The sequence below is a fragment of the Trachypithecus francoisi genome, unplaced genomic scaffold (genome assembly GCF_009764315.1).
Source record: "Trachypithecus francoisi isolate TF-2019V2 unplaced genomic scaffold, Tfra_2.0 Lachesis_group3, whole genome shotgun sequence".
In the NCBI taxonomy this organism is placed as follows: Eukaryota; Metazoa; Chordata; class Mammalia; order Primates; family Cercopithecidae; genus Trachypithecus; species Trachypithecus francoisi.
The window spans coordinates 75149909-75177703 of NW_022681468.1; positions in this window are offsets into that span (position 1 = coordinate 75149909).

Sequence of the window (27795 nt, forward strand, 5' to 3'; positions counted from 1 at the left end):
TGCCTTAGCGGTCGTTTCTTATAGATGGAATTATACTTTGTGGGGCTTCCTTCACTGCACAGAATGTATTTGAAGTTCATCCGTGAGGCATTGTAGAAGAGTACTTCCTTTCTTTTTATTGTTGAAAAGTATTCCCATGCCATTTTATACTGAGAACCAATACACCACCATCACCTGGAAGTCAGCTAGTGTAGTAGTCTTAATTACAACTCTCTTCCTGATTGGAATGACTTAGTATTTCTATCAGGCAACTAAAGAGTGTTGATTTCATTCCCTTTACTACCTGAATATCTTCTGGAGGGAAAGAGACCAAATAACATTTGAGGGCTGGAAGATTTTTGATGTTTATTTTCATGGCTGCTTTCAAGATTTACTCCCTTCCCTGGTAGAGAGAATTACCCTTTTCTTAGAAATCCAGTCATCTAGCCACTGCCCCTGATATTTTCCGTCGGAGAAATTTCAAGCCTCAGGACAATTAAAGCTGTCTTTTTCATTATTGTTTACTGAGTGTCCTCAATCAGGGTTGGATAACCTCCCCTAATTAGGCTGCACAAATTGTCATGATGCTATATAATTAGGAAGAGTCCGTACACTGGAAAAAAACCTGCCACTTCACAGCTCAGCAGGCAGGTCCAAAATGGCCAAAGGGGTACATGCTATTCAGAGCCCCCACAAGGCACAGGCACCCTCCTGTGATGTAATTTCACTGAGTGATTAGGCAGAGTCAAAACTATGCAGCTATTTCCATGACAGACCCTGAGTCTGTAACCATTAAAAATAAAGGAAATACCTCACTGAGTTTCATGATTGTTTACCCAGATTCATCTTAATTATTTTGTTTTGGAACATTTAAGAGAAGTTACTCTGTCTTTATTATTTTTTTTCTTTTTGGTAAGGCCAACTAAGGAGAGTGAAAGAGTGGGGTTGAGACTCTATTCTTAGCTAGTTTGTAGTTCATGCTCACCATAAGTATATTAAAGACAAATATCTGAATTTAAGAGGTAATTGACTCTGTTTTGGAAATATCTGAAGAGAGTCAAATCTAGGTATATTTGACTTAAAAAGACAAATTGTTAAAATGACAGAGTTTTGTATTCAACTGAGTGATATTGTAGGATAATTGTACTCCTAGGATGCCTGGTTAATCCTGCTTTATTATTTTTTAAAATATTTTATTTTATTTTATTTGAGATGGAGTTTCGCTCTTGTCTCCCAGGCTGGGGTGCAATGGTGCTATCTCAGCTCACTCCTACCTCTGTCTCACAGGTTCAAGCGATTCTTGTTCCTCAGCATCCTGAGTAGCTGGGACTACAGGTGTGTGCCACCACACCCGGCTAATTTTGTATTTTTAGTAGAGATGAGTTTCACTATGTTGGCAAGGCTGGTCTCGAACTCTGGACCTCAGGTGATCCACCTGCCTTGGCCTCCCAAAGTGCTAGGATTACAGGGATGAGGCCTGGCCTCATTATTTTTTAATTTATTTTAATCTTGTTATATTTTTATTTATTTATTTTTTTTAGAGGCTTATTCTCATTCTGTCATCCAGGCTGGAGTGTAGTGGCACAATCAGCGCTCACTGCAGCCTCAAACTCCTGTGCTCAAGAGATCCTCCCACCTCACCCTCCTGAGTAGTGGGACTACAGGTGCACCACTACGCCTGGCTCATTTTTAAATTTTTTGTAGAGAAATAGTCTCACTGTCCAGGCTGGTCTCAAACTCCTCACCTCATATAATCCTCCCACCTGGGCCTCCCCAAATGTGGGGATTATAGGCATGAGCCACTGTGCCTGATTTTATCCTGCTTTAATGGGAAGTATTTGATATTCAAAATTTAGACAAACTCCCTGTAGAGCAGTGGATTCCTGTCTGGGCTGCACACTGGAACTACCTGGAGAGCTTTAAAAATACTCATGCCTGGGTCCCACCCCAGAGATTTTCATATAATCGGTCTGGGCTGGGGCCAGGGCATTAGAATTTTTAAAAGCTCTCCAGGTGATTCTAATGTGCAGTCCAGGGTGCTCAGTGTTAGAGGTTAAGCTAATCCTTCTAATCTTTCATTATCTTTTCATGAAAATCCACTTTAATATGCCTACTGTATTCCCCTGATAAAAAAAAAATGGAAGCATTTTCTGTCCTGTGGTTATTTAAAAATCCCTAACAAAAAGATTGAAAACTCAATTTCAAAAGTAATTTTTCCCTGGGCCTGCTGCACGGCCACATTTCTGACTTTGTGCAGAATGGGCTGGCATTGTTAGGGAAATAAGCTGCCTCTAAAACTGATACCGGGGTGGCATCTTCAGGCTTCAGGATGCTGCTGATAGCCTAAATGAGTTTCTCAAGGATGGCATAGTTACTGATGGGATTTGGCTTGTGCTTACATAGATAAAACTCTTAGTTTATATAGGCTCTGTCTCTGTCCTGTTGTTACCTAGGTATGACTCTGCCTCTGAAGTTTTTATATGTGTGTTGTTGGTCTTTTTTACTTCTTTTTTTTTTTTTTTTTTTTTTGAGATGGAGTCTCGCTCTGTCGCCCAGGCGGGAGTGCAGTGGCCGGATCTCAGCTCACTGCAAGCTCCGCCTCCCGGGTTTACGCCATTCTCCTGCCTCAGTCTCCCGAGTAGCTGGGACTACAGGCGCCCGCCACCTCGCCCGGCTAGTTTTTTGTATTTTTTAGTAGAGACGGGGTTTCACCGTGTTAGCCAGGATGGTCTCGATCTCCTGACCTCGTGATCCACCCGTCTCGGCCTCCCAAAGTGCTGAGATTACAGGCTTGAGCCACCGTGCCCGGCCTTTTACTTCTTTTTTACCTTTTAAAGGAGTATCAGTCCTGTTCTATCCTCTATGCCATTTAAGCTCCCCTGTAAACTTTTACTTGGTCAATGTAATACATAGCAAGTTGGTTTTATTTCGATTATGGTGGCCTTAAAGCAACTGTCCCCAACTTTTTGGCACCAGGAACTGGTGACAATTTTTCCACGGGGTTGGTTGGTGGGGGGAGGATGGTTTTGAGATGAAACTGTTCTACCTCAGATTATCAGGCATTAGATTCTTAAAAAGAATGCGCAACCTAGATCCCTCGCATGTGCAGTTTACAACAGGGTTCGAGCTCCTGTGAGAATCTAATGCCACTGCTGATCTGACAGGAGGTGGTAATGCTCACTGGCCCATCCACTGCTCACCTCCTGCTGTGCTGCCCAGTTGCTAACAGGCCACAGACCGCTACCCACCTGTGGTCAGGGAGTTGGGAACCCCTGCCTTAAAGTGAGTTTGTTCACTTTTAGAAAGTGTACATTTATCCTGTGGTATCCTTTAAGTTTCTATGATTGATTATAGAGCAGAAGCAGCTTGGGAACTCTTATCACCTATATTATTAAACCCACATTGATGTTTATTCTATATCTAGTTTTTCTAATTCTTTTCTGTTATTCACATCTTATGCTAAGCAAGTATATTTGTCTAGCCTTTCCATTTTTGATAATGTCTAGCAGGAGAATAAATGTCTGCAGCCTCAGAGGAGTGAAAATTAAAAAGTTGATTCAGAGATACCCCTGTGACTATGAGATCTCAGTTTCTTTTCCTATAAAGTGAAGAGGATTAGACCAGCGATTGGAAGAGACATTCCTCTGGTCACATTCTGTGACTGGCAAGTGCTCCCTGAGTATATATAGGCTCTGGGGGCTGTGCTGTCTTCCAGGGTGTGGGAGGCTTTAGGAAACACTGGCTGTGCCAGCTGGCTCCCAGCTGTCCCAGGACTTATCCTTTCTTACTCAAAGTCTCTTTTTATTCACCTCTCACTGCTAAACTATGGCCTGGCTCATGTTTGTCCCTTATTTAACAAGAAGTAATGAGGTCACATTGTCACTGGAGTGCTACTAGGACTTCCTTCCTAAGAGAGGAAGTTGTGATGGGAAACATAAATCAGTTCTGCAAAGCTTGGCATTTATCTTGTGCAAACTCATCAAAGGCAAGGATCTTTCTACCTTTTGTTCATTGCTGCACCCCTAGTCCCAAGAAAACTGTCTAGCACACTGTATGTACTCAAGAAATACTTGTTGGATGAATGAATCAATCGCATTCTGTCTTGACATTTAGTACCTTATATTGATTTTTTAAAGCTTATTTTAGAAGTTTTTTGTTTACAGAAAAATTAGTAAGATAGTAACAGTTTCCACACCTAATTTCCCATTATTAACATCTTCTACTAGTATTGTACAGTTGTCACAATTAACAAACCAATACTGATACCTTATTAAGAGAAGTCCATATTTTATTCAGATTTCCTTTTTTTTTTTTTTTTTGAGATGGAGTCTTACTCTGTCACCCAGGCTGGAGTGCAGTGGTGTGATCTCAGCTCAATGCAACCTCCACCTCTCAGGTTCAAGTGATTCTTCTACCTCAGCCTGCTGAGTAGCCGGGATTACAGGCATGTACCACCACACCCAACTAATTTTTTTGTTGTTGTTGTATTTTTAGTAGAGACAGGGTTTTACCATGTTGGCCAGACTGGTCTTGCACTCCTGACCTCAGGTGATCCACCTACCTCAGCTCCTAAAATGCTGGAATTATAGGCGTGAGGCACTGTGCCTGGCCGGATTTCCTTATTTGTCACCTAATATCTTTTCTCTGTTTTAGAATCTCATCCAGATACCATATTATATTTAGTCATCATGTCTCATTAGGCTCCTCTTAGCTGTGATACTTTCTCAGATTTTCCTTGTGTTTGATGACCTTCACAGTTTTGAGGAGTATTGGTCTGCTGTTTTGTAGAATGTTCTTCAGCTGGGATTTGCCTGATGTTTTTCTCATTATTAGAACAGGGTTATTGTTTTTAGGAGAAAGACCACAGAGGTAAAATGACATTCTTATCACACCATGTCAAGGGTATATACTATTGACGTGACTTATTATTGTTTTTTGTTTGTTTGTTTGCTTGTTGAGACAGAGTCTCATCTGTCACCCAGGTGGAGAACAGTGGTACAATCTCAGCTCAATGCAGCCTCGAACTTCTGGGCTCAAGTGATCCTCCAATTGCTCAGCCCCTCAAGTAGTTAGGACTCAGGCATATGCCACTATCCCCAGCTAATTTTTCTGTATTTATTTTTTAGAGACAGGGTTTTTGCCATGTTGCTCAGTCTGGTCTCCAACTCCTGGGCTCAAGCAATCCTCCTGCCTTGGATAATCCAAAGTGCTAGGATTACAGGTGTAAGGCATCACACCTGGCCAAGTTAAGGGCTTAAGAAGCTTACCCTTAAGGAGTGGAGAATTATGCTCAACTTCTTTGAGAACAGAATATCTACATAAATTATTGAGAATCCTAGCTAGGTGTGGTGGCTCACACCTGTTATCCCAGCACTTTGAGAGGCCTAGATGAGAGGATCACTTGGGATCAGTAGATTGAGACCAGCCTGGGCAACAAAATGAGACTGTGTCTCACATTGTTACAAATTTTTTTTTGTCAAAAAACTTAAAAAATTAGCAAGGCATGGTGGTATGTGTCTGTGGTCCCTGCTACACGGGGGGCTGAGGCAGGAGGATTGCTTGAGCCCAGGAGGTCAAGGCTGCAGTGAGCCATAATTGCACCACTGCACTCCAGTCTGGGGAACAAGAAGACCCTGTCTCAAAAAAATATATATGAGACATATATAAAATATATATGAGAGAGAGAGAGAGAGAGACAGAGAATTCTTCTGCATGGGAGATTTGTCCCTTCTCCCTTGTTCATTTACCATTGGTTTTTTATTTGTGGCTAAAAATAAAAGGCTATAAGCTCTTCGAAGGTAGAAACTATTCCATATGCTCCTCTATATTCCCAATAACTTGCACAATGCTTTAGGGTACAGAGTAGCTAGACGCTCAGTTACTGAAATAGAAGACAGTCTATCACCTTCCAGTCCCAGGGTTTTCTGCTGATGGCTTATTTTTTCTCACAGTAAGATTTGGGCCACCATGTTGTCCATGTGGCTCTTGGCAGAGGTGTAATCAAAGTGCTAATAATAATAATGATCCTGACACTGTGCCATGTTCTTTATACATGTTCTTTTTTTTTTTTTTTTGAGACGGAGTCTTGCTCTGCCACCCAGGCTGGAGTGCAGTGGCCGGATCTCAGCTCACTACAAGCTCCGCCTCCCGGGTTTACGTCATTCTCCTGCCTCAGCCTCCCAAGTAGCTGGGACTACAGGCGCCCGCCACCTCGCCTGGCTAGTTTTTTGTATTTTTAAGTAGAGACGGGGTTTCACCGTATTAGCCAGGATGGTCTCGATCTCCTGACCCCGTGATCCGCCCGTCTCGGCCTCCCAAAGTGCTGGGATTACAGGCTTGAGCCACCGCGCCTGGCCTACATGTTCTAATTGCATTTTTGCAACATACCTACAAGATGGATGTCATCCTGATTTTATAAATGAAAATACTGATGTCCAGATTGATTAAGGGATTGTCCTAAGTCACACAGCTAAAAGTAGAGCCACAATTCAAATTTGGGTCTCTAAAACCCTTGTCCTTAACCACCAGATCATACTGTGCTTTCCCTCTTTATAGTCAAAGCCACGAGGAAAAGTTTGAATAAATGCAAGAAGGTGATAGAAATGACAAGTGCTGCAAGAATTGGAAGAATTCAAAAAATCCCTGAGTGAAGAGTGGCTAGTGAGATCTTCTAAGCATGCGTGGCCCTTGAGTTCTTCCATGAAACAGACAAACACATAATTCACGGGTTAGCATATTAGCATAACAAGACAATTAGACATACTATCGTGTATCCCAAACACAAATCCAGCAGGTCTTCCCATAACATTCTTAACGTTTGGATCAAACCATACTTTCTGAAACGTATCTATATGGAGCAAAAGCCTAAGGTGATTCATTTAGCTCATAAAATAGGTAGGAATTAATGCCAATCCCAAACCCTTTGCTCCAAGAATCCACTCTAGAAATAATTTTTTATAGGATTTCATACACTGGAACTATTCATTCATTCATTCATTCTTCTCTACCCTGGGAGATATAGTTGGTTTGTGGTGGAGTGGTCAACTGATAGTGATAGTATTGGTTATTTGAAGTCATTGATCCAATACACTTTCTTATGTTGAACTGTTAGGATCTGAGATAATATTTCTCAGACGTGTGGTTCTGGAATTATATATATTGATGATGTTGCTAAAATATGAACTTCACATAACATTTTCTATTGAAACAAAGAGTATAAGCTGAATACAAACTATTTCCAAATAATTATATATAGCAAAGCTCAATTCCTTTATTCCTCATTAATATAAAAAAGTGAGGTCATGAGAAACAGCTCTTTGAAATACAGTATGTATGTAAATTGAAGTGCTTCATATGGGTAATTCCTGCCCTAGTTTTCCAGTTCTACTATTCTGCTGTAGTACTACAGTATTTTCATATTATAAAATAGTTGTTGAAGATATTTTAATATTATGTCAAATCCAAGCTGCAATAAAATATGACACATCATTATTAATGTAATTTTAAATAAGAAAAAAATGCTTTGGAAAAACTACACTGATTGTAAGACACATTCCAATTTCAGAGGTGTTAAAACGTGGATGACATGTGCATGTTAGAATCAATCACACGTATTATTCCTAACTCTAAAAGAATACATTTTTACACTAAATAATTCATATACAAATCTAAAATATAACTAAATCACATAAGAGGGATGGAGAAACATTAAAAAACAGAGTAATAATTAAATTCAACTTTGAATTCCTAGAAGACTAGGTAAATAAAGAAAATTTATTGTACTATTTATTGCATGATTAAAAGGATTTATCCCTCTCAGGGAAGACAAACTTTTTTTTTTTCTGGAACTAAGTTATAAAAAGAAATGCTTATTTGGAACATATATAAAGAGCTCAAGGCAATGTGTGGACATTGTCCTACCAACTGTTTTAAAAAAGATATAGAAACATTTTTATTTGGGCATTTCTTCACCCTTGAAAGTGGAAAGCATGAGTGAAAATTTGAACAATGTCTTTATAAATTTAAAAATGAAATTAAATTTATCGAAATTGCTTGGCCAACATTTCACATGAAAGAACAAATTGAATAGTAATGTTGTGCCAAATATGACATTTGTAGCAATGAGATGCGCTGAACTTTATATTACCCTAAAAGCCACAATTACGTGAAACTTAATTGGTATTAAAAATCATTTTCATGGATGGCAGAAGAAAAGCACAAGTTTCAACTGTCTTTAGATTGAGCTTTTTAAGATCAATAGTTTTAAAAATTGTTATAAAGCTGTTAGGACCAAAGCTAATTCAAATTATGCACTAGGCCCAATTTCTTCCTTTTTAAAAGACAAAAATATTTTGTTGTGAAAATTTTCAAACATATGCAAAAAGCGGATAAAATAGTATAGTGTGCTCCTTTTTATATATCACTTAACTTGAAACAATGATTGTTTATGGCATTTTTGTTTCTTTTGTGTCCTTACCCCTGATTGTTTTCAAGGAACTCCAGACAATATAATCATTAATCACTAAAAATTTTTGTCCAAGGCAAGGACTCTCTTTAAATATAACCATATTATGATTATCATACCTAAAATTTACTAATTCCTTAGTATCATAGCCACTCAGGGTTTATATTACTTCAATTGTCTTATAAATTTTGTTATTAAATTGGTATTTTGCTGAATCAAGATCAAATGATATCTACATTATAATTGATGTTTCTCTTAAGTCTCTTGATATGTATAGGATTTCTCTTCATCTCTCTCTCTTTTTTTTTTTTTGCAGGTCCATCAAGCCAGCCCTGCCTGCAGGAAGGGCATTCTTTTTTTTTTTTAATTATACTTTAAGTTCTAGGGTACACGTGCACAACATGCAGGTTTGTTACATATGTATACATGTGCCATGTTGGTGTGCTGCACCCATTAACTTGTCATTTACATTCAGTGTATCTCCTAATGCTATCCCTCCCCCCTCCCCCCACCCCACGACAGGCCCCAGTGTGTGATGTTCCCCTTCCTGAGTCCAAGTGATCTCATTGTTCAATTCCCACCTATGAGTGAGAACATGCGGTGTTTGGTTTTCTGTTCTTGAGATAGTTTGCTGAGAATGATGGTTTCCAGTTGCATCCATGTCCCTACAAAGGACATGAACTCTCTTCATCTCTTTTTAAAAATTTTCTTTCTTTGGTTTTTATTGAAAAATCCAGGTCATTTTCTGTAGCTTTCTTCATGGTCTGTATTTTACTGATTATATCTCCAAAGTGTCAATGAACATGTTTCTCTGGCCCCTGAATTTCTATAAATTTGGAGTTAGCTACAGAGGCTTGATCAGATTCAGGTCATTTTTTCAGATTCAGGTCATTCTTTAAAAATTGTGGTAAAAAACATATAACATTAAATGTACCATCTTACTGTTTACCCAACTTCGAGTAAACAGTTCAATAGTGTTAAGATTTAAATAATTTTGTTTCACATGTGTGTAGACAACTCTATAGGTGGCAGTTTATACTTTTGAAACATCAGAGGGTATAGAAAAATCTTTCTTTTTGTGATGCTTTCAGCCATTACTAAATTATTGCCTGGATCTATTATTTTATTGGGGGTTGGTTGTAAAATGGTTATATATATATATATATTTTTTGAGACTGCATCTTGCTATGTTGACCAGGCTGATCTTGAACCCCTGGCCTTAAGTGATCTTCCCATCTCAACATCTCAAAGCTCTGGGATTACAGGCATGAGCCACTGTACCCAGCCTGAATCAATAATTTAATTTCCATGCATGAAAGCAGTTTCATAATAACAATACTTAAAATAAATAATGTACTTTTTTTGATTGGTATAATCATTGTTTCAGATATTATTATGGAAGTCAGCCAGTTTTGGACGAGTTACCAAAAAAAAATCCAGCAAAAACTAAATGACAAAGATATACATTCGTGTATAATTTTAAGCTTAAGGAAATTCAGTAAGACTATTTGATAAATCTATAGAGGTAGATACCTACTCAATTTATGTCAGTATGCCATATTTTGTGATTTATAAGAACCACAAACTACTGAGAAGAGGTGAATTGTAAGTGCTGAGTACTAAATTTGTTAAGTCAGCCTTCCTGAACTGGGGTTCCAGAAAAGTATTTAAGTGGATACTTTCTCAGTTCTCTCAAGGATGGTACATGACAAGTACCACTCTAGATGCAAAACAGAGAAATTAGTTCATTACCAACAATAGATACCTTAATGCATTAGAGCTTGGGGAATGGGTTAGGAAGGGCTGCTTTAGATTATTCTAGTGATTTTGAATCCTTTAGGCAGAAGAATTTTAAGATTAAAAAAGTATTTGCTAGCCTAATTTATTCCTATAAAAGCTAAAGAAAGTTTTGATGTTTCTGTTTGTTCTTTGGAGCAATATGGTTTCCTTCCATCTAAAAAATTTGTTTTGGATTGCAGCATAATTAAGATGATCATTTCTATACTTGGTGACATCTGTTTGCTTGGACCTGCTAGTAACTGCATTTAACTAATTCAACCATTGTGTGTTCCTCACACATTACTGTATTTGACAGACTGTAATTTTTCTGTTTGGTGTGTTTGTTTGTTTTTTCATCAACTTCTTTAAGTCATTTTGATAGTGAAGTTAACTTCTTATTTTTTGCTTTTTTAATGCATTTTGGTGTTGCCATTTTTCTTTTTTATTTATTTCTTTATTATTTTTTGTAGAGTTGGGGTCTCCCTATATTGCCCAGGTTGGTAGTGTTGCCACTTTTGCCTCATTATAATGGCGATATAGAAGATGGAGTTAAGTCCCCCAAAGCCAAAAACATTTCACCTTAGACAATGAATAAGACTTAGACTTTAAATGGACTCAGAAGTCTCTGAAAATACAGAAGTTACAAATGTAAGAAATATTGCTTTTGCTTTTATCTTCCCTTTGAGCAATAACTTTTTTTCTAATTACAGTACCTCTTAAAGACCCTTGTGCCCCATTTGGGACCTTGGAGTGAGGGAATTGAGAGCACCATGTTTAATTGTCCCATTTTGCAATGAGAAACAGACCAAGAGATTCTGAGTGTGGTGCCTAAGACTGTATAGCTAGTTACCAGCAAGATCAGAACTAGCCCATTTCTGGGCTTTCTAGTATACAACACAACCTAAACACTTAATCACTTTGCTGAACATAGCAGCAAGGATTGCGGTTTATTGACAAATTTGGACCCGAGTTTTGTGAACAGATCATGAGACATAAAACAAGTGCAGGAGGTTTTTGGTTGATGATGGGCTTTTTGCATTCAGCTACTGTCAAAAGATAATAATATAGAGGATCATTTGCTATTTGGGGATCACCTCTAGATCCAGAAAAACAAGGACATTCTCATACTTGGTATGTTTTGTATGAAAAGGGAGAAGGGTAAATGAAATGTTCCCCTTTTCTTGCATAGTACCAAGGAACTGGCTTCTTGATGGGAGAAGGAACAAGAATGATTGCCCTGTAGTACTTCCTTCTCAGTCTTTGAACATTTGTGTCCTCAACAATATTAACTGAGTGGCTACAGGGGCAGGCGCCATGTTGGACGGTGTAGAAACAAGGATGAATACAACAAAATCCTGCTGTCAATGAATACATCATCTACTGCACAGGAAGGAGTAACTGAATACTTTTGTTAGTAGAGGAGGCTTAGCAGCCCTCATTACCAGAAATTTTTCTCTTATATGTAAGCCAAATTCCTCATCGTGGCCTGTTTTCACTCTTTTTGTCCTTTGTGAACAGGGAATACATATAATTGCAGATTATTATTAACTTACCTATTTTTGTCTTCTTGAGGGTGAGATTTCTTTCCTGTTTTTACTTTGTCTTTGCTGGCTTTTTTGTTTTGTTTTGTTTTTACTTTTCTGCCTTTCTTTGATCTTTGTAGCTCTCCTGTCCAGTGTCTGCTTTGTGTATGCTATATCACCATGTAATTTGTGATATACTCTACCACAAATGGTAGACATAAGATCTGTATTTACCTAGGAGAATTAATCCAAAATGGCTGTTTTGACCATTTATGACTGCTTATGTTACATGGTAGACATAAGATCTATATCCACCTGGGAGAATTAATCCAAAATGGCTGTTTTGACTGATGATCGTTGAACTCACAAGTATTTCCACAGAAAGAGTGGGTTTGAGTTAGAATTCAGAAGAGGTGCTTTATTGTGTGCAGACTATAGATAACATCATTGTAATATTTAAAAATACTATCACATCTATTATCTCTTTATCCTTTCTGTAATCCTATGAGTTACAATGACAAGTATAAATATCTTTGACAGATTAAAAAATGCAACCCTAAGAAATTGTGCTGTACAAAGAATACATTAAAAAGGGTTTTTTGTTTTGTTTTGTTTTTTGAAACAGAGTCTTGCTCTGTCCCCAGGCTGGAGGGCAGTGGCCTGATCTTGGCTCACTGCAACCTCTGCCGCCCGGGTTCAAGCAATTCTCCTGCCTCAGCCTCCTGAGTAGCTGGGATTACAGATGCATGCCACCACGCCCAGCTAAGTTTTGTATTTTTAGTAGAGGCAGGGTTTCACCATGTTGACCAGGCTGGTCTCAAACTCCTGACCTCATGATCTGCCCACCCCAGCCTCCCAAAGTGCTGGGATTACAGGCATGAGCCACCACGCCTGGTAACAAATTTTGAATAAGGTCAAGCTGAGAGACTAGTTGTCTAGACCGAGGCCACGTTCCTCTACTGGTTTCTGTGTCTGTGATGTTTTTATGAAGTTATGTAGTACTGACTGCACTTGACAGGAGAGGGAAAAACTGACATGTCTACCACAGGCACACTGGTCATTTTGACCTTCCTGCTCATTCCTCCTCTCAGAGACTGCTGAACAACCCTCCCGAGAGTGCAGCAGACCAACCTAATGATTGCGCCCAGCCCTAGCTGACTGACTGAGGAATGGACATCTGACCCTAGATGCAGGCTTTTCCAGAAATTTGAAATCGGCATACAGGAACTACTCAGCATTTGTTTGGCTCTTGAACAAACAAATTAAGCCAGGAAAGCTAGCCCTGACAGAGAGAAGACTAAAGCGGTGCACATTCACTTCCTGGACAAGTGAATTCCGTCCCTCCTACGGCTGGCTCTACTTCTGCTGGTGAGATACTTAGTATTCATCCAATAATTTCCCTTTTCTTGCTGAAGAACCTTGTGTAGATTTCAATTCTTTACACTTAAAGGAGCCCCAACATCCAATCCAGTGCTTTATTAAGGAAATAATCTGAAGATGTTTTGCTTTGGGGCTTTTTACTTTCTAAGTCTAGACCCCTATGTGTCAGTGTTTCTTTTGGTTTTTCAGTGGTACTGATGGATGTTTGTGGATTTCTTTGGAAAAGTAGGGAGAGGAATTTTTCACCATTTAAAACTTGCCCAGCATTGGAAGGTTGTTCTGCTTCTCCATTTGATTCCAGATCTGTAGGAACTGGAGGAAAGAACTACGTCTTGATTCTCACATCTGGAGTACCCATTGTGGTGCTCAAATTCCAAGGTGCCCCCAGGGGACAGTGAAGATCCCTCTTGAGCAGACTTACACTTTGGGATTTCTGTTGAGTATTCAGAGGGTCCCTGCTAGCCCCTTCACCACTGCTGTGCCCTACCATCTGGGCTTAGTAGGATCCTAGAAACCTCAGAATTCAACATGTCTTCATAAATATTTTATTTTCTTGAAACAACAACTTTGGAATGCATTGTCATTCACTAAGCATGTATCATGCCACCGTGGTGGACACTGTGGTTATCTTTGCAACATTCATCTCCCCCTTTCCTGTTATGAAACATCTCTCCATTCGGTCTCCCCAGTTCTACACTCTATTGCATAGTTCAAGGGTCTCCAAAGATGAGAACTCTTGTTCACTGTGCGAAGTCACATTTTCTCTTCCCTGGATTTGAAGGAGAAATTGCATAGCCCTGGTAGCAGCTGGCAGCCATCTTGCAGCAATGAGGACACCAGCGTGAGGGTGAGCCAACATACGGAGTAGGATAGAGTGGAGAGAATTGCAGAGAAGTGGAGCCAGAGCCTTCAGTGAACAATGCCTGACACTTACCTTACCGAGACTTTTCAGTTACAAAACCCAGTGAATTCCCACTATTGTTTAAGCCAGTTTGAATTCAATTTTCTGTTATTTTCATCATAAAAAGTTCTGATGAATATAGAGCTTTTAAGTTAATTTTCTAGCCTTGGCAACACAGGGAGACCCTGTCTCTACAAAAAATGAAAAATTAGCTGGGTACAGTTGGGAAGCACCTGTGGTCCCAGCTACTTGGGAGGCTGAGGGAGGAGGATTGCTTGACCCCAGGAGGTTGAAGCTGCAGTGAGCCATGTTTACACCACTGCACTCCAGCCTGGGTGACACAGCAAGACCCTGTCTCAAAAAATAAATAAATAAATAAATAAATAAATAATCAGCTTCCTAAGCAGTTGGTAATGATAATTCATATCTGTGGAATACTTTTTATTTCTTCAAAGCATATTTGCTATGCTACCATCATATTGTTAAGTGTCAACAGTGAGTTCTGATTAATATAGAGGCCAGACACAGATACTACCTGGGAAATAAGTGGATACACATTTATCTAAAGCACACAAATGAAAGGGCACTATCAGAATATACAGTAGAGAGATCAGCAATGTCTCCAATAACAGATACAATGGATAAACCTCTGGGTGCCCCAAAAAGGCTTCAACATCGTTGTGTATAATTCAGTCTGATTGAGTGAGGATCACATTGGAACTTCTGGAAAGTTTCACTGATCAGTGGGCAAAATGTCCCCACTGCCTCCAAAGCCCACCTGGGTCCTTATGATCAGATCTATGCCAGGAAGCACCTTGTCAATCTTGATGTTACACAATATGACTATGGAGAGTGGATAATACTGTGCACACAGGCATCAGCAAACCATCTTTTAACATCTTCATTATCCCCAGGCTAGCAGAGTCTGGTCCACTTCCTTTTCTGATCTTAGGGCTGCAGAATTAGCACAAAGGTCAGTCACCCGGATGTCTTTGAGGATGTCTGAGGATCGAGCCCTCAGACCAGCTGTAGGTCTGTCAAAGTGGGTATCACAATTTTACAAATGGGAAAGTAAAGACAGTTAAATTAGAGGAGTTAAAATTATTTGCCCTCCAAGTGCACATAACTAGGTGGCAGCAGAACTGAATGAGAACTGAAGTATTTTAACTTGCAGTTCAATCTTTGCTTAACTAGAACGCATTAATGTTTCACTCCCCAGGGAAGTTACCTAAGCAAATTTTGTTGTAAGTTAAAGCCCACAATTAAAGTCAGGAAAAACATTAAATAACCAACCTGAAAAGATTAAGCCAGGATTACTTTGTAGTCATTAATATCTAAGAGTTGATAATGAGACTGGCACATGGTTTCACCAGACTTTTGATAACACAGAACAGACATGCTGTGATGACTGTGACAGTAATGCTCACAAAGACAATGCTGGTTTCCTAGCAGGGTGAGGGGCTTCAGGACCTTAAGGTTTTCCATGACCTTCTCATGTGTATCTTGATTAGTGGCTTTGAGAAAAAGTGAGTAACAGTCTCCTTTCTCATTGCTAATATCTCATTTTGACGTACCAATAAGGCCTGAAGAGACAGTCCTCTGCCACCATAAATTCTAAACACTCTTGGCTAACTTAACCTTATTAGATAAACTAGAATTGGGGGCATCTTAGGTAATGGATATTTTTAGACAATTCCCATATCTCACTTTTCTCAATTATTCAAAAATATTTATTGAACATAGTCTGCCTGTTGGGCACTGTGCTAGTCCCAGATATCAAATAAAGAACAAACAAATGTGACCGTCATACTACTGAAGCTTGTAGTTTAGTTGGGGAGGAAACACAAATATGTAATTATGAAACACGACAGAACAAAAAGGAAAATAACTCAGTGCTGTGAAGACATATACCAGGGGGCATGTTTTGGACTGGGGCATGATATAGTTGGTTGGATATTCATCCCTGCCTAAATCTCATCTTGAGCTGTAATCCCCAGTATTGGAGGTGCGGTCTGGTGGGAAGTGATTGGATTATGAGGGTAGATTTCTTATGAATGGTTTAACACCATCCCCTTGCTGCTGTCCTCGAGATAGTGAGTCCTCATGAGATCTGGTTGTTTTAAAAGTGTGTGGCACCTCCCCTGTCTTGCTCCTGCTTTCACCATGTAAAGTGTCTGCTCCCCCTTCACCTTCTACCACCATTATAAGCTTCCTAAGACCTCCCCAGAAGCCAAACAGATGTTGGCACTATACTCCCTGCACAGCCTGTAGAATCGTCAACCAGTTAAACATCTATTATAAATCACCCAATCTCAAGTATTTCGTTATAGCAAAGCAAGAACAGCCTAATGCATGGCACCACTTTCTGAAGGAATGATGTTTATGCTGGAAACTGAAAGATGAGAAAAAGCCAGCTAGGTAGAGTGGGAATAAGAGTTTTCTTTTCTTTCTTTCTTTTTCTTTTTTGAGACGGAATCTTGCTCTGTTGCCCAGGCTGGAGTGCAGTGGCACAATCTCGGCTCACTGCAAGCTCCGCCGCCGGGTTCACGCCATTCTCCTGCCTCAGCCTCCCGAGTAGCTGGGACTACAGGCACCCGTCACCGCGCCTGGCTAATTTTTTGTATTTTTATAGAGACGGGGTTTCACCGCGTTAGCCAGGATGGTCTCGATCTCCTGACCTTGTGATCCGCCCGCCTCGGCCTCCCAGAGTGCTGGGATTACAGGCGTGAGCCACTGTGCCCGGCGGGAATAAGAGTTTTCTAAGCAAAAGAAAAAGAGGTTACTTATCCTGATGAAGGAAAGAACTTGTCCTGCTATAATAACTGAAGCTGGAGTATGTAAGTGAGAGGAGGAAAATAAACTGAGAGAAGTAGGTAGGTGTAAGCTTATGCACTCTGGTCATTTGAACTTTGGAATTTTGAGATATCTGGATTCAAATCTTGGCTTCCTCTCTTATTTATGATCTTGGACATGTCACTTAATTTTGCTGTGAATCAGTTTCCATTTCACTAAAACAAGAGTAAAATAATCTTGCAAATCTTGCAAACGAATGCAGATTAAGTGGATTTAAATGTCTTGTCCATGGCAATGTCAGTACCTTTCCTCCACCATCTGCTTCCTTTACTCTTCCCAGAGCTGTTGATGCGATCTACTCAAATGATTAAATAACTTCGGTTTTCTTTGCCCTCTTCCATTATCTTGGGTAGAAGTTGCTTACAACCCAAATAATCAAAAGCTGAATAATCTAGAGTTAACTATTATTTAAGAAATTCTAGTTACATCATTGATATTACTTTTATTAATTATAACAAATAGATTTAGAATCAATCATCAAATCTTGGTCTCAGGTCTGATGTTTTGAGATACTCAAGTTCATTTTTGCTTAATGTTTTGTTTACAAAATAGCTGCAATTTAAAAAAAAAAAACTTGGAAGAGGCTTTCTGTTTTGATGCATAATATGAAAGCTGACTGTGACTTAGCAAACCAAAAATATTTATTCAGAAAATACTTCACTGCAACTATCTGTCCTGGTGAAAGGCAGTTTTTGTTTCAGTGTGATCAATGCAACACAGTGTGTTTTCATTATCAGCTCTGTTGGTTGAGAGTGGTTCTAGGAAAACACTTGAGCACTGATTCCAAAATCTAACAAGTGCTCAGATTCTCAGAAGCTAGGAAGATGTCACAGGATATACCCATTCTTCCTAGTGAATGGACTGGATCAGAGTTCAGTTTCTTTCCTTACCCAGCCTTATTATAAGGAAGTATATTGTGAATGAACTTTCTGAAGTGGGAACCAGCACTAATAACTTTCAAAAATTCTTTTACAGGGAGCTTATGCTTCACACCATCTTAGTGGTGACCTAGGACTGTGACATAGGACTACCCCCTTGGCTTCTGTGAGCCTTAGTGTGAAACAGAATACTATGATGTCTCCTACCAACCTCACAGGTTGTCATGGGGGTTAGACTAGATGCCATTTATAAACTAGTTGAGTGTGGGGAGCATTCATTCAACAAATCCTGCTGAATGGAAAGAACTAGAGGAGCTCTTTTCCAACCTGGTCCAGGTCTATTATCTTATTTGAGATTTGTAACAACCCTACAAAGCAGTCAGGACAGACAACTATAAAGTGCTAGACAAATAACCATACAAAAATGATTTTTAAAATCTACTTTTTCTGGGCTGGGCGTGGTGGCTCACGCCTGTAATTCCAGCACTGTGGGAGGCCAAGGTGGGCAGATCATGAGGTCAGGAGATCGAGACCATTCTGGCTAATATGGTGAAACCCCGTCTCTACTAAAAATACAAAAAAATTAGCCAGGCATGGTGGCAGGCACTCACAGTCCCAGCTACTCAGGAGGCTGAGGCAGGAGAATGGTGTAAACCTGGGAGGTAGAGCTTGCAGTGAGCTGAGATTGTGCCATTGCACTCCAGCCTGGGCGACAGAGCAAGATGCCATCTCAAAACAAACAAGCAAACAAAAAATCCACTTTTTCTGGCTGGGCGCGGTGACTCATGCCTGTAATCATAACACTTTGGGAGGCCGAGGCGGGCGGATCACTTGAGATCAGGAGTTTGAAACCAGCCTGGCCAACATGGTGAAATCCCATCTCTACTAAAAATACACAAATTAGCTGGGCGTGATGGTGAGCGCCTGTAATCCCAGCTACTCAGGAGGCTGAGGCAGGAGAATTGCTTGAACCCGGGAGGTGGAGGGTGCAGTGAGCTGAGATCGTACCACTGCACTCCAGACTGGGCAATAGAGTGAGACTCCATCTCAAAATATAAAATATAAATAAATAAATAAATAAATAAAATCTACTCTTTATACTTCTCCAAGTAATTAAACTCCACAACTACTCCATAACTTTTTGATGTGTATCAACCTGTATTATAAATTCTTTTCACTATATGCCCTTCTAAACCTTTCATTCTTTACCTACGACCTTCTTAATTTTTTCAATGAATTGTAAAATAGCTCTCAAAGACCTAAACATACTCATTCATTTCTTAGCCATCTCTTTTAAAAAGAGGTAATTACAGCATATCTTGCATAGTTTTCTATTCTTTCATAGTTCTTAGTTTTCTAGTTATCATTCCAAATTTCCTGAACTGTTCCTCCTAGATCGATTGATTTATTTAGAGTTAATGTCTTTGTAGCTCCCTCTTTTTTATCTATAAAGGAGTTTTTCCTTCCCAGAAAGTTGTGCTGTTGTCCTTTGTGACAGCTGAATTGTAATACTGTTACTTTTCTGGCATACTGGACTGAATACCACTGGACAGCTTTGGGGAGGGCCTTGTGTTGTCTAAAGGAAAACTACCAGTTACTGACAGAGCTGGGCACCATGCTGTCCCCACCCACTCCCCACTGCAGGCTGGGAAGCCCCATTGCTGGGAGGCGTTTCTCCTACTAGCTTCTTCCCCTTCTAGAGCAGGGCCACATCAGCTGACTTGCTGTGGGTGAGTTCTGTCCAAGGGGCTTCACTCCCTCCCTATATACATTTATCTGAGGGTATAATTCTGAGGGACAAGGGACAGCCAAGGCAGATTGAGTTGCTGCTGTTGACTTTGCAGCATCTGTTCTTCCCTGCAGGGCTGCTGGGGGCACACTGTTCCAGCATGCCCTCATGTGCTGATCCATCTCCATCTCCTGGGGCAGCATGGAGGTTACCATACAGAGTGGTTTGCTTGGTCCTCACCAAGATGACAAAGAAGAGAAAACCAAGCACACCTTCCACACCTGGCCAGGGGGAAAATGAAACCACGAAATGAAAGTCCTGCATGTCACACTTCCCTTCAAGTGGGAGTCCAAGGTGGAAATTCTCTGAGCCACACCCTGTAAATATTTTCACATCTAGTTTATTTTCCTTAGACCTTTTGTTGTCAGGGAGAAACAGAGAGAGAAAAAAGAAGAGAAGAGAGAAAACCAAAGTTCAAAGAAAGCTTGGGAACTTGACTCCTAGAAGTAGACTACTCAGTGATAGACATTTAAGAATTGTTGAGAACCTCTCTGACTTTACTGAAGGCAGTGCACCAAATTTTACCAATTGCTAAGTGACTGGTATTTGAATGTAAAAGACATATAAATTGGTTTATTTTGGACATGGCAAAAGAATGAAGTGTTTTACAGGGCAAAAAAAAAAAAAAAAATGCTATTCAATCTCAAGAGAAAGTAGAATAGAGTCCAAAAATGAAAATTCTTGAAGAACAGAAATGGTCTTAATTATTAACAAATATACATTTTAATGGATTCATGATAAATATTAATCCTGGTTTTTAAAATGAAGTACCATTTATTAAAATTTACTTTTTGAGATAAAATACAAAATATAAAACTTATGTCTAAAAATAAAGCTCTCAACCTGTAATTTGAGAGCTACCCAATCGTAACATGAATTTATTTGACAAGCTCTGTTTTCCTTGTGACAGAATGTCTCTTTTCAGTTTGAGTCATCATCGCACATTTATGAAATCTGACAATGCTGTTTTTACACAGCCTTAGACATTTGGGTCAAGGTGATGAGTGAGACATTGCACAGGTGAAGTAATTTGACAGATTGGATGTGGGTGTTGAGGAAGGGTTACCTGGAGGTGGGAAAGGGTTACAGAAATGGAGGGGAAGATGGGGCACCAAAGATGAATTTCATTGCCTTTATCATTTGCCTGCCATTTGAGTTCTCAAGTGCCTGAGGCTGTTGAATCCAGTTTTTTATTCATCTTTGAAATTAGCCTGGAAAGGGACTTTTCTTGTAACTTAGTCCAGGCTTTGGAAACTGAGGCCACAAGTATGCTTGATTGTAAGTGCTGTATTTCTGTTCCAAGTGCATCATCTATTTTAGTTGGTAATGACAGTCATTTTGGAGAATGTAATTTCTTATTTTTTATTTGTTAGGTTTTTTTCCCATTTTTATTGACAAAATATCAAGGGGTTAGATTTCTGTGCTGCTTGGGCCTGACAGCTTAAGGAAGCCACTCCATAAGAGGGACACAGGAGGCTTTTCTTCTTGGATCTCACAGAGAATGCGTTACTGGCAGCCTAATGCATATAGCATGGGGAAGGCCATAGCTGTGAATGCAATTAATGGCCCCTGCATTTGCAAAACAACACACAGATCCATAAACTGCAATGATGTCTTTTTAAATGTGTGCCATATTTGCGGTCAAAAAAATAATTTACAAGCAGGGTGGGATTGTGCTTAAAGCAGAAGGGTATGTTTTTAATGTGCCATGGTATGGGGTGGAGCATGAAAATGCCCAGTTCTACCATAAAATATTAAGATCTGCTGGTGTTATGGAACTTTTGTAGTTTCTTCTTTGGCCTCTCCAACATCCCTGTCTTCTGTCCAGATCTGGACCCAGATTGTGGCCAGCTTCTTAAACCAGAGAACTAAATGGTTCCATGTGTTACCAGCACCCAATTCTTAGAAAAGGAAAAAAACCGAAGTCAAATGATTTGCTTTTACCATCAGCTTGCCATGTTCTTGGAATTTTTAGGTGTATTATCTACCAGATTGTTAACGACGATGCTTCTTCTTCATAATACGGACAATGTATTTTTTTTTAGGATGGCTTTGATCGGTGGTTCTCAAACTTTAATGTGCATCAGAATAAACTTGTTGAATACAGATTGCTGGGCCTCACCCCCATAATTTCTGATTCAGTATGTGTGGGGTGGGGTCTTATAATTCACATTTCTAACAAGTTCTCAGGTGGTACTATGCTGCTGGTTTGGAGGCCACACTTTGAGAAACATTTCTTTAGATATATAAGTTTCATAGATATTAGTTCAAATCTTCTAACCAGACATTTTTATTATCCCTGAGTAGCCCTTAAAATGCCTACTTTTTTGTTTGTTTGTTTGTTTTTGAGTCAAAGTCTCACTCTGTTGCCCAGGCTGGAGTAGTGGTGTGATCTTGGCTTACTGCAAACTCTACCTCCCGGGTTCAAGCCATTCTTTTGCCTCAGCCTCCTGAGCAGCTGGGACTGCAGGCGCATGCCACCTGGCTAATTATTGTATTTTTAGTAGGGACGGGGTTTTACCATGTTGGCCAGGCTGGTCTCGAACTCTTAACCTCAAGTGATCCACCCACCTTGGCCTCCAAAGTGCTGGGATTACAGGCATGAGCCATGGTGCCTGGCCAAAATGCCTATTCTTAATAAGGGTTTTCAAGAGGTACAAAACTATAAATTAGAGGGACTCTAATCAGTCATAAGCAGCCAGAACCTAGCAATATTCCACTGGAAGAACTTTAAGAGACAGTGTTGACCACATCGCATCTACTACACCTGGGGAGTTTGTTGGTGTCCTGGAAAGAGTTGGAGCTGCGAGGGTTAGAGATGTTAGAGCTGAATGTCTCATCACACTCAGATGACTTTTGATCACATCCCGCAGGCTGGATCCCCAAATTTCAACCACTGTTGATGAGATGTGACCCCCATAGTTGAGGCCATATTTTGTTTGATTGGCATGGTAGACCTGTTGTAATGAGAAGCTTTTTAATATGAATAAAACAAAAGAATCTTTGAGTTTCTTTCTGTTTAAATAACAGGTGACTGGAATTGTTATGTTTGTTTTTAGTAACCCTATGGAACTGAAATATGTGTCAATCATTTTCATGTGGTCTGAGGGACAACAAGTAGATCAGACACGAAGCTTGAGCCTCAATCTCTTTTTTTTTTTTCGAGACGGAGTCTCAACTTTGTCACCCAGACTGGAGTGCAGTGACGCAATCTTGGCTCACTGCAAACTCTGCCTCCCGTGTTCAAGAGATTCTCCTGCCTCAGCTTTCCAAGTAGCTGGGATGACAAGCACCCACCACCATGCCTGGCTAATTTTTTTGTATTTTTAGTGGAGACAGTTTCGCCATGTTGGCTAGCTGGTCTCAAACTCCTGACCTCCTGATCCATCTGCCTCGGCCTCCCAAAATTCTGGGATTACAGGCATGAGCCACAGCTCCTGGCTGAGCCTCAATCTCTTAACATCTGGATGGCAGTTAGGAAAGGAAGCTTGAAATTTTTAGTACAGACCCCTAGATGCAAAGAGGAAAAGTGCCTATTGATCTGAAAATCCCTAGAAATGACTAGCAAAAATAACCACCTCCAGTTGCTGTCTTTTTTTACCCTGGCTTATTTTTTTTATAGTACTTTTTACATTGGACCTTATTTCTTTATTTATTTGCTGATTTATTAAATTTGCTTATTTATTAAACCATCTGTCACCATTGAATGTACATGCAATGATGGCAGGGACTTTTTCTTGTTCACTATTGTGTTTCCAGTGCCAAGTAATTGTCACTTGATGAATATTTGATGAATGAATGACTGAATCTATCTTGTTCAGCAACTTATCTAATTCCCAAATTATCGACACACCAATAGATTTGGCACTTTCCTTTAAAAAAGCAGATTACCTAACTGTTATAGATCTGAAGGACTACATTCTATCAGCAGCATGTAGGAATAACAGTGGCATTCTGAAACAGTTGTGTAGGTTAACAAGTTGGGGCACTCTGGCAGAGAATGGGCAAAGGCAGTACATCGAATACTTTGAGTTATTGAACTCCTTATAATATCATCAAGACTTTGAGATTAATAAAATATCTTACCTTGTTCTGCTTAATAATACCTCTTCCTTAGCCTATATAGTTTCTTGATTTAATGCTCCTATTTTTGGGTTAAATCTTCTCTAATAATTGCCTTAGTAGGCAGTATTATTGGCCATTAGAACTTTTAACTGAGGATCTCCTCTTCATGGGTGCAGCCTGGGTTGAGAGTACTGTGCCATGCATTTGCTTAGGATTTACTCAGAAGGGCAGAGGGCATTGTTCATGATTTACCTGTGAGAATTTTAAAACCTGCAACCTCTGCTTCCCGAGTTCAAGCGATTCTCTTGCCTCAGCCTCCCGAGTAGCTGGAACTACAGGTGCCCGCCACCATGCCCGGCTAATTTTTGTATTTTTAGTAGAGATGGGGTTTCACTATATTGGCCAGGCTGGTCTTGAACTCCCGACCTTGTGATCCATCCGCCTTGGCCTCCCAAAGTGCTAGGATTACAGGCATGAGCCACTGCACCTGGCCAAAATGTTGTGTTTCTTATTCTGATGATAATTTTTAAAATGTGATGCAGGTATATTCTAGGTCATCAGGCTGATCACTCCACAACTAAGTTCTGCCATCATAGTTCATTGCCCACGTATGCACCTGTGTTTATGACAGTTGTGTTGGGGGCCATGCATTTTTATGAAATTCATGCATTTATTACAAAAAAGCAGAGACAGCTTGCTGTGCAATGACACACTTGAGGCAAGTGAACATCAGAACACAGGGTACAGAGACCCAATATGAAGGAGCTTGGATCTGATCTTATAGACAGATATTCTGATGAAAAACCATTGAAGAGACTCAACTAAGGTGGAGGTAGTGAAGATGGAGTGGAGAAGAAGAAATATTTATGATGTTCAATCAACATGACTTGGTTATTGTTTATTTCCGGAGGATGGAAGGTTAAGAGGTGAGGGTTGGTGGAAGTAGTCAATGATGACTCCCAGTGTTTCTCAAGATGAGCAATGAAGAGATTTCCCCCAAAGAAAAAGTTCTGGTGTTAACTTGAATTAATTATATAAAAGCATTACTTAACTATGTATATATACAAAATTAGGTATATATTTCTTTTATTAGTCTTATAAAACCAAAAAAAACTTACAAATTAAATATAAAAATCTATGAAACCTGTTAATTCTAAATTAACAACATTCATTTAATGTGACAAATGGTACTGTTTTGGTAGAACTAAATCACTACTTGCAAATTAAATATCTAAATGTAGCACAGACTGCTATAGTAGAGGATATTTTGAATTAGGATGGAGGAAAGTGGTGGAAGCATTATCAATACACAGCAGCTCATGAACAGACTAAACCCTTTTAAAAGAAGAGTCCCTGCATTTCTCAAATTTGAGTGACTTGCTTTAAGACTCAGCTTGAGGCTTACTTCATTTGAAAGTCTTCTGTGACTAAACCCAGCATGATAGATGCTCCTCTTCTGGATCTTTGCAGAGTTCTGTCATTTAATTTACCTCACAACAATATGATTCATAGGTATTTGTCCATCTTTGAAAACAGTGTTTTAAATTTTGTGAAAGACTGGGACAGTGCCTAGCACACAGCAGAGGTAAGTAAATGTTGGCTGGTTGAGGGAAAGGTTCATACATACATTCTGGGTTAAAAAAAAGATTGATTAAGCTAAATAAAAAAGCCATGGGGATATATTAGTCAGAATTCAGTCTGAAGAGAAGAGAGATTATGAGTGTTATGGGATAAGTGATTCGTATGGGAATTAGATCTTACACAATTGGGAAGGAGCTGGGAAGTGAAGGCCCCGTAGGGGAATCAGATGATAGAAGAGGCCACTAGCCAGGATCTGAGAAGTCACATCTGTTGATTGGGAACCTCTTGGGAAGGTCTGCAGGAAGTTGTTTGGCCACCAGCTGTGTATCTAGGTATGGGCTGCTGTTGGCCAACAAGGTCAGTGGTTGGGAAGAAGAGCTGGACAGAGGAACTCTTCTAGAACACAGGAGAGCAAAGACCAGCTGGAGTCTGCTGGGCACCTTTGCATATTTCTGTCATTGTGTCTGATGACAGACTTTCAGAGCATAATGGCTATTGTTTCACTTCTGCCTTCTAAATCTCACACAAGGTCCTCTTGGCCAATTAAGCCCACAACCGTAGAAGGGAGAAGATTTTGGGAAACATGATTTCAGTTTGACTGAGTCAGCACAGAACAAACCACCACAGATTTCTGCTTCTGTCAGTGTGGCTCTTTAGGACAGTCTTTGAGGCACGTCTGGTCTCATAAGAGGGAGTAAGGTCTCCAAGGACCCTCTCCCAGCAAATACAACAACCAGCAGAGCTGTGGGCAATGAAGGCGTGAGATGGGCTTTCCCTGAGAGTAGACGTCGATAGTCACGATGCTACGAAGATATTGGTGGCCAGGTAAGGAAACATCCAGCTTGGAACATCCAATGTAAGCTTAGACTGTGCCAAGGGGCTGATGTCATCCCAGGGTAGTACTGCGTTTTGCTGCTGGTAAAAGAAGCAGCAAAAACAAATTGTCTCTGGAGGAAATCTTTAACAATTTAGTTTGCAGATTAAGCAATCATTTCACAATCAAAGGTCACCATGCACACTGCAATGCAAGCCATGCTGATTGAGATCAGTAGAAAAAATAAACAACAGATTTAGACCCCCACATAGACTCAATTATTAAAATTGTCAGTTGCACAATATAGGGAAGCTATGTTAAAAATATTTAAAGGGGCGGGTGTGGTGGATCATGCCTGTAATCTCTTTAGGAGATGGAGGCAGGAGGATCCCTGGAGCCTGGGAATTTGAGACTACCCTGAATAACATAGCTAGAGCCCCATCTCTACAAAAAAATGAGAAAAAAATAGCCAGGTATGGTGGTGCACGCCTGTTGTCCTACCTACCTTGAAGGCTGAAGCAAGAGGCTCTCTTGAGCCCAGGAGTTGGAGGTTGCAGTGAGCTATGATCTCACCACTGCACTCTAGTCTGGGCAACAGAGCGAGACTCTGTCTCTAAGAAAAAAAAAAAAAAAAAAAACGTAAAGAAACAATGGACAACAAAAAACCCAGCAGGAATAAATAAAAGGGAAATTCTGAAAATGTAAAATACAATTGTTAAAAATTCAAGGACTCAGTGAATGGGTTTGACAGCAGATTTAATACACCCATAATCACTCTAGGAAAGGGAGAAAAGGAATTGGAAAATATAAAAAAAATAGATATGTGAGGAAATCTAATATATATTTAACCAGAGTCCCAAAAAGTGAGAATAGAGAGAAAATTGTAGGCAATATTTAATTGAGATATGTGCTTTAAGTTTTCCGGAACTAATCTAATCTACTTCATAGATGCTAGGAAAAACCTGTTTTGAAAAGAAAGGAGAGCTGTTGTAAAATATGGTGACTATAGTTAATAACAATGTATTGTATTCTTGAAAATTGCTGAGTGTATATTTGAAGTGTTCTCATCACAAAACAATGATAGCTATATGAGGTAATATATTTGTTAATTAGCTCAATTTAGCTATCCCACAATGCGTACCTATTTCAAAGCATGCTGTTCTTGATAAATATATACAATTTTTATTTCTCAATTAAAACAAATAAATAAAAATTTAGAAAAAAGAAATAGAAAGCCTGAAAAGTCCTAAGACTATTTTAAAAAATCAAACTATCAGTGATGTTTTTCCACTAAGAAAACTCTATGTCTTGGATGTTTTACAGGTAGTTCTACCAAATTTCTAAAGAGCACATGATTCCAAACTGAATAATTCTTTGAGAGGATAGAAAACTCATTCTTTTTTTTTTTTTTTTTTTTTGAGACGGAGTCTCGCTCTGTCGCCCAGGTTGGAGTGCAGTGGCGCGATCTCGGCTCACTGCAAGCTCCGCCTCCTGGGCTCACGCCATTCTCCTGCCTCAGCCTCCCGAGTAGCTGGGACCACAGGCACCCGTCGCCACGCCCGGCTAATTTTTTTGTATTTTTAGTAGAGACGGGGTTTCACTGTGTTAGCCAAGATGGTCTCGATCTCCTGACCTCGTGATCCGCCCGCCTAGGCCTCCCAAAGTGCTGGGATTACAGGCGTGAGCCACCGCGCCCAGCAGAAAACTCATTCTATGAGGTCACTGCTACCTTGATACCAAATCCAGGCAACATTAGTAGGAAAATGGGTTATTACAGTCACTCTTTCTC